The sequence below is a fragment of the Pogona vitticeps genome, chromosome 14 (genome assembly GCF_051106095.1).
Source record: "Pogona vitticeps strain Pit_001003342236 chromosome 14, PviZW2.1, whole genome shotgun sequence".
Taxonomy (NCBI): domain Eukaryota; kingdom Metazoa; phylum Chordata; class Lepidosauria; order Squamata; family Agamidae; genus Pogona; species Pogona vitticeps.
In genome coordinates, this window is record NC_135796.1 from 12,623,516 (window position 1) to 12,642,404 (window position 18,889).

General features: G+C 40.4%; 1 protein-coding gene across 16 annotated transcripts in view; it reads right to left on the bottom strand.

Moving 5' to 3' along the window:
* Nucleotides 1–18,889, bottom strand: part of ARVCF (ARVCF delta catenin family member) — a 456,576-nt gene that overhangs the window by 372,777 nt on the left and 64,910 nt on the right. For all 16 annotated transcript variants that reach the window (XM_072983699.2, XM_072983702.2, XM_078381689.1 and 13 more), the window contains one exon: nucleotides 16,968–17,021. The gene's annotated coding sequence lies outside the window, so the exon portion shown is untranslated. The remainder of the gene's footprint in view (nucleotides 1–16,967; nucleotides 17,022–18,889) is intronic.

An 18,889-nucleotide genomic window follows, 5' to 3' on the forward strand; every position in this document is an offset into this window, starting at 1 on the left:
ATATATATTTAGAGGTATTCGTGTATATCTCTCACTTGAAGATCGTTGTGATATATTTCACACATCAAACGAGAAAAATCTATGGTAATACTTGGGATACCGTAGCTCATTGTTTTAGAAATCAACTCAGCCAGTCTTCACTCCGGCTCCTCATGTCCCTTTCCTGCTCCAATACAGTATATGTCAATGAGTTCTGAAGCATCTGCTGATGTTTTATACTAACTGTAGCTTAGCACATCATCAGACTTCTATACTGTGGCTGATTTTAAATATGCCATGTTGAAACAAACCAGCTTCCTTGAATAGTGGCTTATTTCAAATAAAACTCTGTTAAGAGTAACCACATAGTTGAAGATGTGATCACATCACAATCCATAGTTAATCAAAAATGGAAGTGAAAGCTAGCAAATATCTCCCAGCTAAACAAGACAGGGTAGAGCAGAACCCGATGAGGAGGGTAGACTAATTTCTATCATGATAGACCACAGTTTATTGTCATGTCCAAACTCAACTAAAGAAAATACTCTGTTTGAATCCTGAGGCCATAATAGAGTGTGACTACACAGTAAGGGAAATGTGAATTCACTCACATTCACTCTCTGTGAAGTTGCACCAGGGAACTCAGGTTATGCATCAGTTGGCCACAGAGGCACAGAGGATAGCCTTGTTTACAGCTTGTTTTCAGTTTTCTTTATAGCTCTGCAGGTGGCGCTGTTACAAAAGAACAACCTGATATGTTGTAGACAAGGCTTTCCTTCCTCATTTCCTCACCTTATCTTTTTTTAAAAAGAAAACACTTGCTGACCAAGAGAAGCTTTACTCTCTGTTCTTAAGCTGTAAAAAGAAAAAGAAAGTAAAAAAGAGAAATCTTATCCACAGAAAAATAAGCTGAAAAAAATGAGGTGTCTTGCAAGAGAGGATAAACTATGTGTGCTGACATCCCATCCCCTGCCAGCACAGTTAGAGTTTATTCTCTCTCTCTTTTGTGTCACTTAATGCAATCACACACCTGAACAACGCAAACAGATCCATTAAAAAAGAAGTGCTGTAGTACCCCAAAGGGGAAGGAAAAACTACAAACTAGGGAAAAGCTCTGGGCTGATTTGCATTTCTTTTTATGTCATGTGGTCAAAGGAAAAAATGTGAATCAGTTGGACCCAAACCCAGAACATTTCTGGCAGATTTTATCAATGTAGTCTTGAAAATATGTCCACTTTCTGGATGGCTACTAATGTTATATGGTGGCCAGACCAAATTTAAGGGCTGGCAAATTGAGCAGCTGCCTATGTTGATGAGCTCAGAAAGCAACTCTTGCAAGTCCTTTGCTCAACTGTTCATTCAGCAGCGAAGCAAAGGTACAAAATCCTCAATCTCACCTTCAAAGTTGCCACAATGCCAAGCACAGCCAACATCATAGTAGTGCTGGCTTTCGTTTACTATTCCCCCGCGAGAACATTCTATTTTATTTTTAGAGTTATTAGCAAGGGAGAAGGAACTTTTAACTCTGCAGTCTTATTGCTCACTCTTTAAAATATCTATCACATCTAAACATTACTGCTAGAAAAGGTTTTTTTTAACTCGGTCTCAGTCTGGGACCGGCAATGGCAATTTTCGGGCATTAATTAATTGCCTATTCCATTCTGCAGCTCTTCCAATGGTGGGGGTCCCTGGGGATCCCTGGAACCTTGTGAGGGGAAATTGGGAGCTTTCAATGTACCTGAGACAGCCACAGAATGGCTACCGCTGATGACATCACCAAAGTTCTGACGCTTAACTTGCGCCAGCAGGACCCCAGCTACAGAGTTGTAGGAATAAAGGGAATGGTGAACTGGTAACCCCATCTTGAGAAATCAACGGCTAATAAATGTGTCTTTTCAGATTCTTGAGCAGAAAAATATATGTATTTCATGTATACCACACAACAAGAAAGATCAGAGTACACTGACTAATTATTAGGGCATCTCTTAAACGTATAATCCAAAATGACACCACTTGTCTTGTATTCCACAAACGTACAGTGGCATAAATCACAGCAGTGAGTTGCTACTTGTTGTTGCTTCTATTCCTTGCCACACACCCGTTGCAAGACTTCATATGTGATGAGGAATAGGAGCAGTGACTTCTTAACTAGCAGCAATTTGCTGCTGTGATTTACTGCAACATACCTATTCCAGTGTATGTAAAGTAACAATAGGACACTTTCCCATAATTTTGTTATGCTCAGTTATGGTTCTGTTTCGGGTGGCAGGTTGTTTGACAAATTCATTTCATTTGGGAGAAATCTTTCCATTTTACAGATTCACGCGTGCTTTCCAATTAAACATCTGCAGCTTGAAAATTCACTTCTGGACAGTGGAAACAAATTTGCTATGCCCTTTCCGTGGCTAAAATCCTCATATTACAACACAGGAAAGAGAAATGTCCACTGGCTCTTATTCAGTCAGCTGAGAACCTGTGAACTCTTTCAGCATTTAAAGAAGTGGCATTTACACACCAGACATACCTAGATGTATACAGTATTTGAAACAAATTGTGCCATATTTTCTTGAAGCTTATTCATAAACACCTTTTTACTGTTACATTTTCAATCTACTATATTTATACATTCTTTTGAGTCAAGTTGTTGAGTTTTTTGTTTTTCTTTCAACCTGATTTTCTTGCACAATAACATGTTTTTTAAAAAGAAAAGTTTTACTTATTACTTGTATATTGCCATGCAAGGGCGCTGAACCGTGGAAGAAAATAAAATAATAAGGCTATGGGAAAAAGGATGGATCAGAAAGTCTTTGAATAATAGAACAAACACCTCCCTTCTTGATGCATATTTCCTGTAGACCACATTCAAATGCTTATAGTAATCCCTGCTACTTCTCTTTGGAAGATAAGTAATCTAACACCCAAGCTTCCAAAGGGAATTGGCTAAGGGTTCCCCCACACACACACACAAACTGGAAATTCCTGTGGTGTACTTATGCCTGGATGGGCATCATTAAGAATTTTGCCCAGCTAAGCAGAAAAAGGGAAAGAAACACACCACAACTCTTCTGACAAGTGGCTTTCATGAATCAGAAACATAATACATTTCCTTCTGTTTTCTACCCCCAAACTAGCCAAGAAACACCAAATGGGGTTCCCTTCATGCTCATTTACATGTTGGAAAGAGGAATGGTAATTTCAGGTGGCCTTGTGTGTCTCTGTATGCCAAAGGATATTATTTCACTTACTTTAATATATGTTCATTTACTAATGCTGCATGGGGGGTGCTCCTATTACGTAATTCTGCTAAGTGCAATTTTAGGCTTATACACAAACAAGATGTCCCCAGTGGAGCCCCCTGCTTAGACCTAGTTAATGGTTTGAAGAAGGCATTTGATTGTACTTTTTAAAGAACAGCTGTGCACAGAACAGGGATACTTATCAGACCGTGTGATTTTTTTTCTGATTCCAATTTTATTTTTAAAAGTTGCAGAAATATGCAAAAAAAATTTTTTTTGCTTTTTTTCTGGAGTTTTAGCTTTTCTCTCTACCACGAAATGTCAGGCAAATCCTAAACTTAGAAGCAAACTTTTCTTCGGATATTTTCTTTTGTGGAGCTTCACATCACAAAAGTGAGACAAATTATGACCAAGCTAAAAACTAAAATTTTCAATATGAGACAAATGGCAATATCATTTATTTATTAATTAACATTTCTATGTGTGTGCATGTGTCTGGTCTCTGGGTGTCTGTGAATTTCGTCGTTTGTGTATATACTTACAATGACAATAAATTATTATTATTATTATTATTATTATTATTATTATTATTATTATTATTATTATTATTATTATTATTATTATTATTATTATACCTCCCTGTTAGTGTTGCCACTCTCTCAGCCGACAGGCCATTTCTGATAACAGGATAGCACGTGGCAGAAAACAATATAGGATTAAAGCAAAATGTTTGGTCTGGAACAGCAGACTAAGGATTAAACTTAAGTGTCAGAGTTATCTGTATTACGAAGTAAAATGCAAAAAAGAAACAAAACAAAAACCCAAACATATGTCACAGTCTTATCCACACCTCTACCTTTTTTTCATAGATCGATGTATTTTATAAATGAACAAAACTCTAAATTAAATCAGCATTCTCAACCATAAGGAGGGCTGCTCTTAATAAATTAATGTGTTTTTAATGGTAACCAGGAACGGTTTTATATATATTTATGTAAAGGCTGCAAACACATGCAAGCCAAATAGCAAGCTAAAAGATCTTAGAAATCTAGGACAAACTATACCGCAGGCCGCTCATATAAACACACTCATCTCCCTTGCATATAGGCTACATCTCCAGCATAAGAATTTGAAGTTATGCTATATGCTGACGTGCCTAACAGACTCTGTCATACAAGTCCTTTTTCACTGTTCCCAAGAAACAGAAAGGTAAAAATTAATTACTTTAATTTTATTTTAATTTTTGAAAAATCTGACATCATGAAAATGTTGCAATCCTACAACATCCTATGGATGAAAACAATAATATACTTCAAGTACTTACAGGGTACCATCCTGAAGATATAAGGACCATGGACCTCAACAAAATTCAAACATGACTAAGATTGCAATCTAAATCTCATACCAGCGGAGCCCCTACTGCAACAGCCCGATTTCTCCAACCCAACACTCGCGAGGATGTTCTGGACTACAAAGATGTGCTGGCTGAGCATGATGGGAACTGGAATCTAAAAACTGGAACAGTCTCTGGCTCCACTGGTTTAAACCAGTGCTCCCCAACCATGGGCCTCCAGATGTTCTTGGACTTCAACTCCCAGAAATCCTGGCCAGCAGAGGCGGTGGTGAAGGCTTCTGGGAGTTTTAGTCCAAGAACATCTGGAGGCCCAAGGTTGAGGACCACTGGTTTAAACAACCAGGTGGTGTAACAAAATGGTGATGTCTTTTTAGTTCTAGATAGCTTTGACAATCGCCTCACCCAATATAGTGGTCTGAAAACACTTTTCTTAAGGTTCTAGGTTTGTTTGAAGGAGGAACAGAGGGCTCTATCCCTCATCCAGTATCCTATTGCATAAATATGATGGGCTTCCTTTCTGCACACCTAGTTTGCATGAGAAAGGGACAGAGAAAGCTTCCACCACCAGCCTGCTTGTTCAGCTGACCAGAGCTCCATGTATATGCCTGAATGCAATTCCTTGTCACGTATGGCTGGTTCAAGACACACTACTCTTCAATATGTAATTTAAAATACATCTAGAGCAGTGCTTACAAACCTTGGGAAACCCAGGTGTTCTTGGACTGCAGTTCCCAGAAGCCTTCATCACCAGCTGTGCTAGCCAGGGTTTCTGGGAGCTGCAGTTCAACAACACCAGAATCACCCAAGTTTGGGAACAGCTGACCAGAGGCATGGGAAGGTTCTCACTCTTCCTCTCTCCATCCAGGTGAACAATGAAGGCCGAAGCTTAGGGTCATCATAAAGCCAAGCTATGACATTTTCATACATAGTTTGGGTAAGGAGATACCTTGACAGGGCTTCAAAGTGGAATGAATTGTGTTTTAAGGTACAGTCATAGCACATAATGTCAAGACCATAACGTTGCCTTTGAGAGCAGTGCAAGTGCTATAAAATGGGGTCTCATCAATCACCTTGCGAGCTTACCGGACAATTGCACCATCATGCATCGAACCTATATAATATAATAAATACTGGAGCTCTAACTTAAATACCTTCCTGCCAACATGCAGTATGACCTTCATAACAAGGTTATAAAATCATAAGGCAAGACAACAAGTCATTGGGGGGGGAGGAGCAGGTCACCACTAGCACAGACTTGTAAATCTAGAAAATATAGATAGAACTATTGTTCCCCAGCAAGGGAAAGAACCGTTCCTTTTTTGCTTAGAGAGACATATTTATCTCCAAGCTTCTTGATTTAAGAGGAGACTCTTTTCTTTATTCTGAAAAGTAAAAAGTCTCCGAGGACTGAAGAAAGTTCTGGAATAATGCTGTTAATATTTCAAATGTCAGATAATCTTTGCAGAAGTTCTAAGAGTTAAGAAAACCTCAAGGCCTTAGGGAATGCAGCAGTAATTCTCAAATTTCAGGAAGTCCCAGAAAAACTGAGGATGCAACAACCCTTGGCTTGCCCAGATCGGGGGAAAAGCAGATTTATATGGCCTCTCCCATAATGCTAGACTTCTACTGTGCATTTTCTGAACAGACAAGGTAATGTCTGTAATAAAACATAAAGTTTTAGGGGAACCATAGTCCCAAGGTAGTTCTTGTTTATCATATGTCTCTAAAAGGGGTATCTGACAAATTAATGGAGGATGAGCTTCTCAATGCTTATTAGGTATGTTTACTATGATCAGTTTGAGGAGCAGTATATCACTGAATATAAGTTGCTCAGTATCAGCAAAAGAGAGAGGCTTTTGGTGTTTATGTTTTTCCTATAGGACTCCAAGGGATATCTCCATGGTCAGTGTGGAAAGCAGAAAAATCCTTCTATCTATCCAATCCACCTGAACTCTACTATATTGGCAAGAATTAAAAATATGGCGAATCTATAGTACTGTGTCTTGTGATCTACAGCATCTCACTCTTCTAACTTGTTGCTGTTGTTATGTGCTGACTTAAAGTGACCCTAATAGGGCTTTCAAGGTAAATGAGATATTTAAAGAGTGCTTTTACCAGTTCCAAACCACCACCACCCAATGTGCTTCCAGGACTGAGTGGAGATTGGACCCAGGCTTCCTGAGTCCTAGTTCGTCACTCTACCCACTACACCACACTGGGAATCCAATCCTTCTAACTACCCAGCCCTAGTTCACCCTGACAGTTATCCCATTCTCAGACAGAGAGGCTCAGCAGCATTCCAATGATGACTCTGAAATGGATGAGCCACTGGCTGAAGCCCTCTTGGTATGATACTTACATGCCTTACGTACTTTTGTATTCTGTTGACATGGCTCTACCTTCAACCACAAACTCAGAGGGCTCACCCACAGTTGTCCTCTCCCTGAGCCATGCAGGAGCACTGCTAAACAAATAATGTTGGCTTCTTTAGGGTTGGGGTCCCCAACCCCCAGTCCACGACCAGGTACCAGGCCATGGTCTTGCCAAGACCAGGCTGCGGAGAGAGATCTCCTGCCCCCTTCACGCACACACCCCTATACGCACAGGCCTCCACATGTATGCACAGGTGCCTTGCCCACCTGCACATGTGTGCACGGGTGCCCCACCCACCCACGGACCCCCCCCCAACCAGTCCAGAATTTGGAAAAGGTTGGGGACCTCTGATTTAGGGGCTATCCTTTATAGGTAATTTCTATAAAGATCTGAGCCAACCAGCTTTCTTAATGCTTACAGGCCCTGGCTGCAACAACAGCTTTCCTTGTAGGAGAACATTTTGGTGCGCTCTCCAGGGTCCTGACAGTTATTTTCCTTGCTTTCTGGGAACTAACTCTGTTTAACCCGAAGGTCATGTTCTACTGGTCTTGGCCCCACTCTGCTAATGCTGTATCATTCCTGAGTGCTCATCGTACAGGCTTCTGACCCACAGCATCTCACAAATTAGGTTACTATGTCATCATCTCAAGCTCCTCTTCCTCTACATCTCCAGTCTGTGTTTCTGCTTATGTTAATATTGCCACTCCCTCTAAAGAACACCTCCACCTGTCAGGCAGGCTCTAAAATCAGATTCTAATGCTAGTTATCAATGTTTTTTTCACAGACTGCATTAAGTTATATCTAATGCCCTGCTTAATTTTCATACTTAATGGCACAAATGCTTTTAAAAATTGCACCCCTCAACATTTAGCAAATTGAAAAGGACAAGACTCCTTCTTGGACAGCACATCTGTGTCATTTACAGGAGATAATGAGCAATTCTCAGGGGGGGAAGCTAGCCAAGAAAAGGTAAGATTTTGCGGCAAGATTAATCAAAATATATTATTTGAGAGTATGGGCCCTCAGGAAAAATAAATGACAGTTTAATTGCAATTTTAATTTCCAGCCAGTAGGAGGCTACAAGAAGGGAGGCCATCTTCACCTGATATTTTAATCAGGATTCTCCTGGAAGCCAATAAAATGTGCTTTCATGCAATCAGGGAGAAGGAAGACTAGCAACCTAATCACAAGGCAGGTCAAATTCGGGGTGCTTAGCAGGAAAGTGACTTGAGGGGACAAGGCTAGAGTTTTTCATTGACTACCAGAAAAATAAGCAAACTTCTAATGTTATCCTGATGTGCTGGGTATAGGATTTATGCTCCTCTCATAAACCATTCCTGAGTCCAGATTATTTCACTGGAGACAGAAAATAAAACTAATCAGTACTTATTCCAAACAAACAACCAAAAATATTTATGGCAAGAGGGGGCAGCCTCATTATCCTATTATCTATGAAATGAACACTGCTTAGACTTAACGACAACAAGGAATTTAGGCTGGGTTTTATAATCTGATACCACAGCACCGGGAAGCCGCAAAAAAGCAAAGCATTTAGATGTAGTAAAGAGTTGCAGCTAACAGCTTCTCCCAGAATGTAGCTTTTCCTGACAAATCAAAGCACCTAACAAGTAGACGGGGAGCCTGTTTTTATAGCATGAATCTTTCACACATCACTGCTCCACATAAACTCATTCAGTCTTTCCTGTGTACTTGAATAAAGGCAACATCCCAGCAATACACAGGTACTCAATGCCGGTACTACTTTTTAGGAATGTTTAGGTTAACATTCAACCACTTCAGCTTGTTACTCTTTGTTGACCCATCAACGAAATGGGATAATGGTGCCAACCAATGTCTCAGAGATGTCATAGATATTATGGCAAGTGATGAACAAATATGTACTGAGACACCACAGAGGGGAACGACAACAAAATATTGCCACGCATGTTCAAGTAGTTTTCCTATTCATGGTTGGATATAAGAAGAGAAAAAATTATAAAGAATAAAGGCAAAACGGGATCGCTTGTTTTAGTCTTAAAGGGCTCTAGGGACCCATGCTTGAGTATGTTATAACTACATATCAGGGAAACAGGTTCACATTTCTAAAGGCATGCCCTCCTACTCCAAGATGCTTACTACAGAGTCATGCTCCCCGACTCAACACTGTCTAGATATTCTAGCCTTCAAAACTGTGCTGAGACTGAAGGGAATTATAATACCAGAACATTTGGAGGATGTAGGGGTGTAGAAGGCTTTTCTGTAAGCTATCAGGACCTTGCAAAAAAAAAAAAAAGCAGACTTCTCTGCTACCCATTTTCATCCACCCCACATTGAAATAGCATTCCAGATCTAATCTTATCTGGAACACTCCTATAGGTCTGTCTACCTGACTTTTATCATTAGGACCCCTTTGAGAAGTGGTCCCCAACCTTGGGCCTCCAGACGTTCTTGGACTTCAACTCCCAGAAATCCTGGCCAGCAGAGGTGGCGGCGAAGGCTTCTGGGAGTTGTAGTCCAAGAACATCTGGAGGCCCAAGGTTGGGGACCAGTGCCTTTGAGCATTTAAAATTCAGCAGTTCTCAGCATTCTATAAGCTCATTCATTCCTGTTTTTTTTTTAAAGCAATTCTCATTCCATGCAGAAATGTACACTCAGAACCCATTCATTTACTTTGGGGTGGCCTCCAATTGATTGGCTCTAAACCATCTGTGACCAATGTTAAATGGCACAATCATCATCCATTACATGCAACCTGTTTAGAGGAACCCTCAAAAATGCCTGCCCTTATCATGGAAGAGGAACTGACCTCCACCCCATCAACGCTGATGTCCATATAATGACTTCACACTTCAGATCATATCCAAATTTGGTATTCTCCATGATAGGCCTGTTTTAATATCCAGCAGTTACCTGATTAAAAGATTAAAAACCCCAGGCACTTCCACAAATCACCAACATTAGTGAAAGCAGCACAGAGTACTATATAAATGTGTGTGTGTGTCCTGCAAATTAAGAGGAGGTATAGAGAAACATCTTAGAAGAAACGATTCCTTGAGCTTCCCTAGGTGATTATTCCATACCAAAAATGGACGGGTCTTTACTCTTTCCCAAAAACAGTAAACGAGAATTTGTCGCAGATTATCACTGCACAGCAGATTAGAGGGAGGAAGTAACTGTGATTTTTAAATGATTCTTTCTCTCTTCTCCAGTCTGGATGGATGGAGAGGTCAGTGATTTAGGGATCTGGCTACAGAACTAGAGTTAAGAAGTTTATTGCCCAATGTGACTTCAGGGGAAAGAGCCAGCCTGTGTGGCCATGGGCAAGCTAAAGATGCCCCAAGAAACAGGGAATGGCAAACCATTTGTGAGTACTCCCTACCTAGGAAACCCTTAAAAAGGGTGCCATAAGTCAGAATTGACATCATCATCATCATCTAATCTAACAAGGCAACGGTTATTTATACTTGGCTTCAGGCAGGGACTCTATCAGTATACTGCTCAGGGCTCAATCATGGACATAAATCCATGATATATCAAAAGCAGGAACCAAGACCATGGGACTAAAGAGAAATTCAGGATTTAGGAGTGAAAGATAATCAAAACTACAAGATAAGTGAGATAAGTCCTGAGTCTTAGTTGCACAGTTATGGCTCGTTCAGAAGATGCTGTTTTTAAGCTCTTTCCTGTTGAAGAGGATGCAATGGGCAGCTCATGTCCTCAGATGGCAGACGTAGCCCAAGGCCAGAAGATATATCTCTAAGAAGTTGCCCATTCCACTTTTCAATTCAGTTTTTCGCCGCATGAGGATAAAACACACACATCCTACAGGTTCCAGCAAGTGACAGACTTGAAGCCAGGAAGTCTTCTTGACTGCAAGAGATGGCTTTCAGACTTGGTCCTAAGGAAAGTTATGCCACTGTTGGGCAGGGCTCAAGACTTCATGGTTGCCAATTACAGAGCAGTCAAATTCTTGGGCAAGTGTTTGCCCCTCTTAGTCTGTAGATGCGCTTTCCCCTCCCCCCAATTCCTCAACTCCACCGGAAAAAAATAAGTGCTTTCCATGGTGAATGGGGGAAGAGAGAAACATATATTATGCAACTCTTAGGCAGTACACTTAGATGTTGTTTAAATCATACAGTGCAGAGGAGAGAGAAAAACAAGCTAACTTCTTGTTTTCAGAGGATGCACACCTGTGCTTGAATTATGGGGGCAAAGTTGGGGGCCCCACCATTTGAGTCCTTCCAAAAGTAGCCAAGTCATGCTCCCCACAGCCCTCAGAAACTGTAAGGAGGCACTCTGAAGATGCCTGAAATTTGAGGAAAGATGCATGTATGTGCCACTGCAGGCATCTTCAAAAGAGGCATTCTCAGTTCTCTTTCACAGAGGAAGGAATGCCTCATAAAACAGTGCCTGCCATCTGCAGTTTTCTTAAAGTCCTCTACTAAATATCTATATGTTCCTATCCTCAATCTGATTGTATCCAATTACCAGGGCCTCTTTTGGAAAATCCCTCAAAATGTTTTAATGTATTCATTTCACTGCTGAATTGACTAAAACTAGCAGTTCTTCTCCCTACCTTTTTTTTTTTAAGAGAACAAAACAAATCAGAATGGGACATATTCAGTGGCTGGATAATGGTGTGCAGTCAAGAGTGCAGGGGAAGATTCTTTCATGCAAATAGCAAAACAGAACTATATGGATACAAACCTTGTGAAGGCAATCAGAGCAATGGAACTTTTTACGGAGAAGGAGATTGCATCAATCTGCGTCTGCTCAGCTCCTCCAAGCAGTTAGTTCCTGACGGGCTTAATGGCACATTAGGCTGACACTCCAGGTTTCAGCTCCGCAGCTTGCCATGGTTGAATTTACAAAAGGGTTGACGTTTAAAAAAAAAAAATTCCACTGGCACAGAGGAATCACCACTCTATTTATAAAGGAATAGGTTCTAGAATTAAGATTGTCCTAAAAGCCACTTCCTTTAAACCCGAAAGCTCTGCTCTGCATTTCATAGTAGGAAGAAGGGGAAATGTTGATTCTGACTCCTTTCAGGGTTTCCAGGTGGAGGATACACAGAAGTGGTTTACCATTCCCTTCTTCTGAGGATGTCCTTGCCCAAGGCTACACAGGCTGGCTTTTCTCCTTGGAGACACAGTGGGGAATCGAACTCCCAACCCAGACACCTAAACTACTGAGCCAAAGAGTATGTTAATAAATTCTACAAGCAGGACATGCAACAAAATGTTACAGCATTCCTTTTTGGAGACTTCAGACTGACGGCCGTGCCCTTTTCCAAGATAATCTACACATCCCATCATTTCCAGATTAGCTGACTTTCTTTTGTGACTGGTTCTCAAACGGTCGCCATGGGCTTCGCTTACAAAAGTGACTGCTCAGACCCAAATGTCTAGCAAAACCAAGTATATAGAACACTAACATGACCTCATCTTTTAATGACACGCCGTCTCTGGTGTATGATTTGATCCACAGGCTCAAGACAGAAGTGTGAAAGGAACCAGAATCCTCCATGCTTCGATGCTGTTGGTCCAAATTTTATGCTGTCTTTAAAATAAATCCTCAGACTTGTTCTAGTCAACAGATATTTTTTGTTTTCAAATGGAGGACACAGCTAGTTTGTCAGAATTGAGGCTGCCGCCAAAAGAATCCCAAGTGGAACTCCGCTCCACAATTTATGGCTAGAAGAAGTGAAAATGTGCTTATATATAAATAAAGAAAGGTAAAGGTAAAGGTAAAGATTCCCCTTGACATTTAGTCCACTTGTGTCTGACTCTAGGACGCGGTGCTCATCCCCATCTCCAAGCCGAAGACCCAGTGTTTGTCCGTAGACAGTTTCCGTGGTCACATGGTCAGCGCGACTAGACATGGAATGCCATTACCTTCCCACCGAGGTGGTACCTATTTATCTACTTGCATTTTTTACATGCTTTTGAACTGCTAGGTTGGCAGGAGCTGGGACAAGCGACAGGAGCTCACTCCGTCGCGTGGATTCGATCTTACAACTGCTGGTCTTCTGACCTTGCAGCACAGAGGCTTCTCTGCGCCACCACGTCCCTCTATAAAGAAAGAAAAGGGGTTGCTAATAAACTGTACAAGCAGGACCTGCAAGCGTCTCCAACAATGCTTGCTATTTTGGCAGCATGACACATTTGATCTCATTAAATTCTATTAATGTAAGACCGTGCATGCCTTTGAATTCTTCTTCTTCTTCTTTATAACTACATAGCGAATTTGGGATATGATTTCTCAAAGTATGGTGCCTCTAACAAAGAGTGAGAGAAATACAGAGGAAACCAGATTGGGGGGAGGGGGGAGGACGAGAAGGAAAGTTGTTTGAATAAACCAGATAGGAAAAGGAAATCATAAACCAAGAATGAACCTAGATTTTAAAAAGACACTTGAGAAGCAAAAAATAAAAATAAAAATGCATGCACAGAAAAGGCCCCAAACAAATCAGTCAGAACACAGGAACTCTCTATGCTTAAAAGCTATGAAGTCACAGACTGGTCCGTGAATCATAATTCACAATCGGCTGCTGGGACTTGGCATGGAATCCCTCCAAGCACACCTTCGCTTCAGACCAGCCAGACTGACTCCTAACCTTAAATACCTTGAAGCTGCTGTACTTTAAGGGCAATAAATGTTAGCAAGACACATAGTGGCCTCAGATAAATACAATAAAAGCAATAAAAGGGATTTGATTCTCCTGATGAGTCATTGCAAGGAGACATGCAGACAAGTTCTCAGTGCCAGCAGGTGAAAGATTGCTGATGTTAGAAGCAAATGTCTGACAATCCTTTGTCAGATATTAAAATTGTGGCATCCATTTTGCATATCTGTCAGACAAACCAAAGACGGCAGCATCACTCCCAACTACGCAGAGACATATCTTTAGGGCTCAAGCTTAAGTCAATAGAAACAGCACCTTGAAATTTACCATCAAGTCATATTCTGCGTCAACACAAGCTCTGAAGGAATAGAATTTTTTTTTCAAAGCTTGCAAGTTAGCCATCTCTAAGATTCTCAATAACATTTTACCCTTTGTCCAGCAAGAACACTGAAGCCAGGAACAAAATTTATTATAGTTAAGGTTGCACTCATTTACTCAGTGGGGCATAATTCCAACTAGACACTGTGTGTGTACTGGGGAATTCAGACTATACTGTATTATCCACTTCCAAATAAAAACAACAACAACATTCTAATACTCAATTATGATAAAAGTGACCAAAAAAAGGATAGAAAGGATAAATTAAATCAGATGACCAAGCAACTGTTTCACCAGTTTAACAAGCAGAAAAATATCTTCTGAAAAAGCAGCTTCAAATCACACAGAATCTCCAAGCAGCTATCCTTGATTGTATCTACACCTACCCAGACCTTGATCATGGGTTATTCTGTAATCTTGCTATCCTCTACACTTTCATTATTGAATCAAATATTTTATCGCTTCAAAACCAATCAGGCTGTAAACAGAAATTAAGCCACTTTTAAAAGACGCTATACAAATTTCATTATGCCATCTGGAGAAATTTATTTATTTATTTATTTATTTTATTTCTATCCCGCCTATCTGATCATATTAGACCACTCTAGGCGGCTGAAAGCACCTGAATGAACTATATCCTGGCATACTACTTCATCATGATCAAAATATAGGGAGATTCCCAGTAAAATTAACTCAGATTTTACAAGCAGCAAACATTAGACATCAATGCTCCGTATGTCTCTTTCTACAATCTACGCCTCTCTAAGAGGAAGCCTCAAGGAATAACTATATGGCCAAGGTCTTAACTGAAAGGGTGCAGACTGCATTTGACAGATATATTCACAATGTACTCTGACTAAAAATATAGCTAGAAAAATACATACATAGATCAGAAAAATTATCTGTACCTAGCTGTTAGCAGCTTTAGTAGTTGAGCAAGTCTTCTTCTAATGTTCAGGGACTTATTTACATTTCCTTTAAGGTTAATTCAGTAGTAAGAGCCTCCCCGCTCAGTGATACAAAGGAGACAGTCTGCCTTTGCTATTGTACAAAAAGGGTTCTAAAATTATCTCATTGGCTTTGTTTAGACAAGAGCTTATGGCATCTACTTTGCTTTTCACTAGAGTCTCAAGATCCGCCAACTACAGTGGACCCTTGATTTACAGACAGCTTGACTTACAGACTTTTTGAGTTACAGACTTCTCTGGCCGCAAAATTTAGGTTTGACTTGCAGACTGAGATTTGACTTACAGACCAGAAAAAAACCAAAATGGAACAAAAACGCCTGTTACGGGATTAATCGGTTTTCAATGCACTGTAGGTCAAGGGAGACTTGACTTACAGACTTTTTGACTTGAGAACCGCCTTCCAATACAGATTAAGTTCTCAAGTCAAGACCCCACTGTAGACCCTGGGGCAAAAAAAAAAAAAAAAAAACGCTAAAATCCAATTGTGGAAAATTGTGCAAATAATAGTAATTGTGCAAATGTTTTTTGTCCTTTACCAGAGGGTAACAATAAGTGTGATAAATAGCCATCAAGACACTTCTTACCACTTAGACATGGGAGTCCGTTTCTGGGTCACGTTCAAAAGCTTCTTGCCTTTACGTATAGTTTGCCATTTATACAACATGTATTGACTAAGCTGCACTTACCAAAAATACACATAGCTATGTTGCGACTCTTTGAAATAAGCAGCAGACGCAAAAGCCATGGCTTAGACCACCAGGAAATAGACAAAATGTCCTTGCAAGAACAAGCCCAAAACAAGCTGAGTACAGTGGGGTCTTGACTTAAGAACGGCTCGGGTTAAGAACATTTTGACTTAAGAACCGCTCTCATAGAAAATATTGACTTGACTTACTTACTTAGATTTGAGTTAAGAACTGAAAAAACCCACGTGGGAGGCAGGGAAAGTGCAAAATGTGAACTTTCAGTTAACTGTTGGCCAGTGAAAGGGGTGCCTGTCTGCTTCCTCACTCCTCCCAGCGTTTAGAGAGTGGATTGGGAGACAGTCTTCGGACTGCCTGGTACTGTCCTGCCTGGACTGTATTTTCCCTGCCTTCCCTGAACCTTTCTTGACCTAAGAAAAAAGAAACAAAATATCCCCCTCTAGTGGTCGAAGGCAGAATAGCAGCTTCCCATTAGTTTCTATGGACAGAAAAGAGCAGATACGGATCAAATGGTTCTCAATGCATTCCTATGGGAAATGCAGATTTGACCTGAGAACTTTTTGACTTGAGAACCGCCTTCCAATACGGATTAAGTTCTCAAGTCAAGACCCCACGGTATGTTGCTCTGTATCATTTCTAGGGATAAAAAGCTGGATCCAAAAGAACCAAGAAGAAAACAATTCAACTGGAAAGGAAAATTGCAAAAGCTTGTCCTAGAGCTTGGGAAAAAGTTTACACAGTTCTGTAACTGGCAGGTCCTTCTGCTTGTTTACAGTGATGCAGAAACAGGAAAAGGTTATTGGGTCAGGATTAATCTTTCTCACACAAAATTCTAGTGCGAGTTGTACAACGGCCTTATTGCAAACCTAAAACAACTTCCATACGTGGATAACATGAAAATGTCATAAACAATGTCAGACTCTACTGACACTCTACTGAGCCTCATATTTGGACGAGCAAGCTTTGATAGTCTTCCATGTTATCTCCTACCTGATCCCTTGAACTAGAGATCCCCAAAACTGAAGCCAAGATCAAAAACCTTCTATGGGCAAAGAACATACTATAGCAATGACCGACATACCCTTTCCTACAAGTGCAATTAGCTTCATCAAAGCATAGGAAGTGGTTTTATACCACATCAGTATTTCATGTTCTCGAGTGCTTCTGTTTCTCTAGAATTTCAGGCCACATCATCTACCGGATCCTTTTAACTGGAAATACAAGGTACTGTACCTGGCATTTCTTTCATACACTCTATATCAATGCCACGCTCCACTCCAAAGATTTGTTTGCAGCTGGTTTGTCCATACATACTCATCTTTTTTTATGGAACTTAAAAAGTGTTCTTACCTTATTAAATTCTTAAACTGAGACTGGTTCCATGAGACCCAAGGGAAGATGGCTCTGGAATGACAAATAAAAATATGAGCCTAAATGACAGAATACTGGTGGTAATACATTAACATATAGACAGTACATGACTTGTAAAATATACTACATAAATAAAACATTTGTATTCCATCATTTTGTGAAATTTAAAACTAACAAGGTAGCTAACAAGTAATGCATTATAAGAAAACCATTAGGTGTAAACAATTTACAAGAGAATAGCAAAACCATTTCAGTAACCTCTACACAGTCCATCAGGTGCAAACTGTTATTACATATTGGTGGATGGGGTTTTAGAGGGAAGCTGAGAAAGATATGGAGAGAGAGAGAGAGAGAGAGAGAGAGAGAGAGAGAGAGAGAGAGAGAGAGACGAAAAAAGCACTCTTGCTGAAGTCCACAGTTGTTATTGTTGTTGTCATTTAGTCATGTCCTACTCTTCGTGACCCCACAGACCAGAGCACGCCAGGCCCTCCTGTCTTCCACGGCCTCCCAGAGTTGGGTCAAATTCATGTTGGTCACTTTGGTGACACTGTCCAACAATCTCGTCCTCTATCGTCCCCTTCTCCTCCTGCCTTCACACTTTCCTAACATCAGGGTCTTTTCCAGGGAGTCTTCTCTTCTCATGAGAAGTCCACAGTAGTAATAATGTAAGATTCAATGAACAGATCTCTTTACAATCTTTCCTTGCACATTAGAGCATCCTTAATTAGTCCCATGATCAATTAAATAAAAAACATGTTCAACCAGGTCAAGCCAATTCACCTTCTGTTTCTTTATTCTTTATTTTCTATTTATAAGCAGAAGCAGAGGACAGACAGGCATGGCTTTCATCCAAGGTATTTTTGTGGTGATAGCATGAACTCTTCATAGATTTCAGAAAATCTAAACATTCATTTTTAAACAACAAACACACTCTGAGCCCATGGGGGGAAAAAACAAATGCTTCTGAAAATGAGCCAGAAAACATAGTCAAGTAACTAGAAACAATATTTGGAAGCATAACTTTTTGCAACATCAATCCTGTATATTATTTCCAACTATGGGGCTGACAGCAAGAGAAAGGGAGGGAGAAAAGAGAAAAAGAAAAAAAAAAAGAAAAAGTCCATCTCTCACTTCCTCCTTATCTTCCAACCAGGAACTTTATTCCGAACCCATCTATTTAAGCCCTCATCATCTGCTTCTAGCTTTGGATGCTTGAGCACCTTCTAAGAAGCCTACCATCTTCGTTGTATGGGTATACTGTGTATATACTTACAATGACAATAAATTATTATTGTTATCTTGATTTTCCTTTCATTACCTCTGACTCACAGGATCTGGAACACAATATTCCAGTCAACATTTTACACACATACACAGAGACAGACAGACAGACAGACAGACACACACACAGAGAGAGAGAGAGAGAGAGAGAGAGAGCACACACTTGAAACACAGTAGACTCAAAGAAAACAATTTAAGGTGATCAAACATGTTAACAGGAATTGCATGCAGTTAAATAAGTTCTGACTTTATGGTGACTTTATGGTGATCGTTTTGAGGGGTTTCCATTCATTCTCTCCTTCCAGCGTGTCCTGGAAACCGTGCAGTTTCCTCAAGGGCACACAGGCTAGCTGTTCTAGCATGCACAGTGGGGAATTAATCTCTCATTCTCTGGCTCCACAACCAGAAACCTTACACACCGAGCTATTCAGCCAGCCTTCAACCAGAGGAATAACCCAAGCTGTAATATTTTTGCAAATATCACCCATATTACATAGAGGCAAATACTGTATGCTATATTGCAGTTTGGAATAGTTCCTTTCTGTATCTCAATTAACGATGTCAGTTTTATGCCACAATAAACTCTACATGTGCCACAGCGATTTCTGCTAGGGATATAA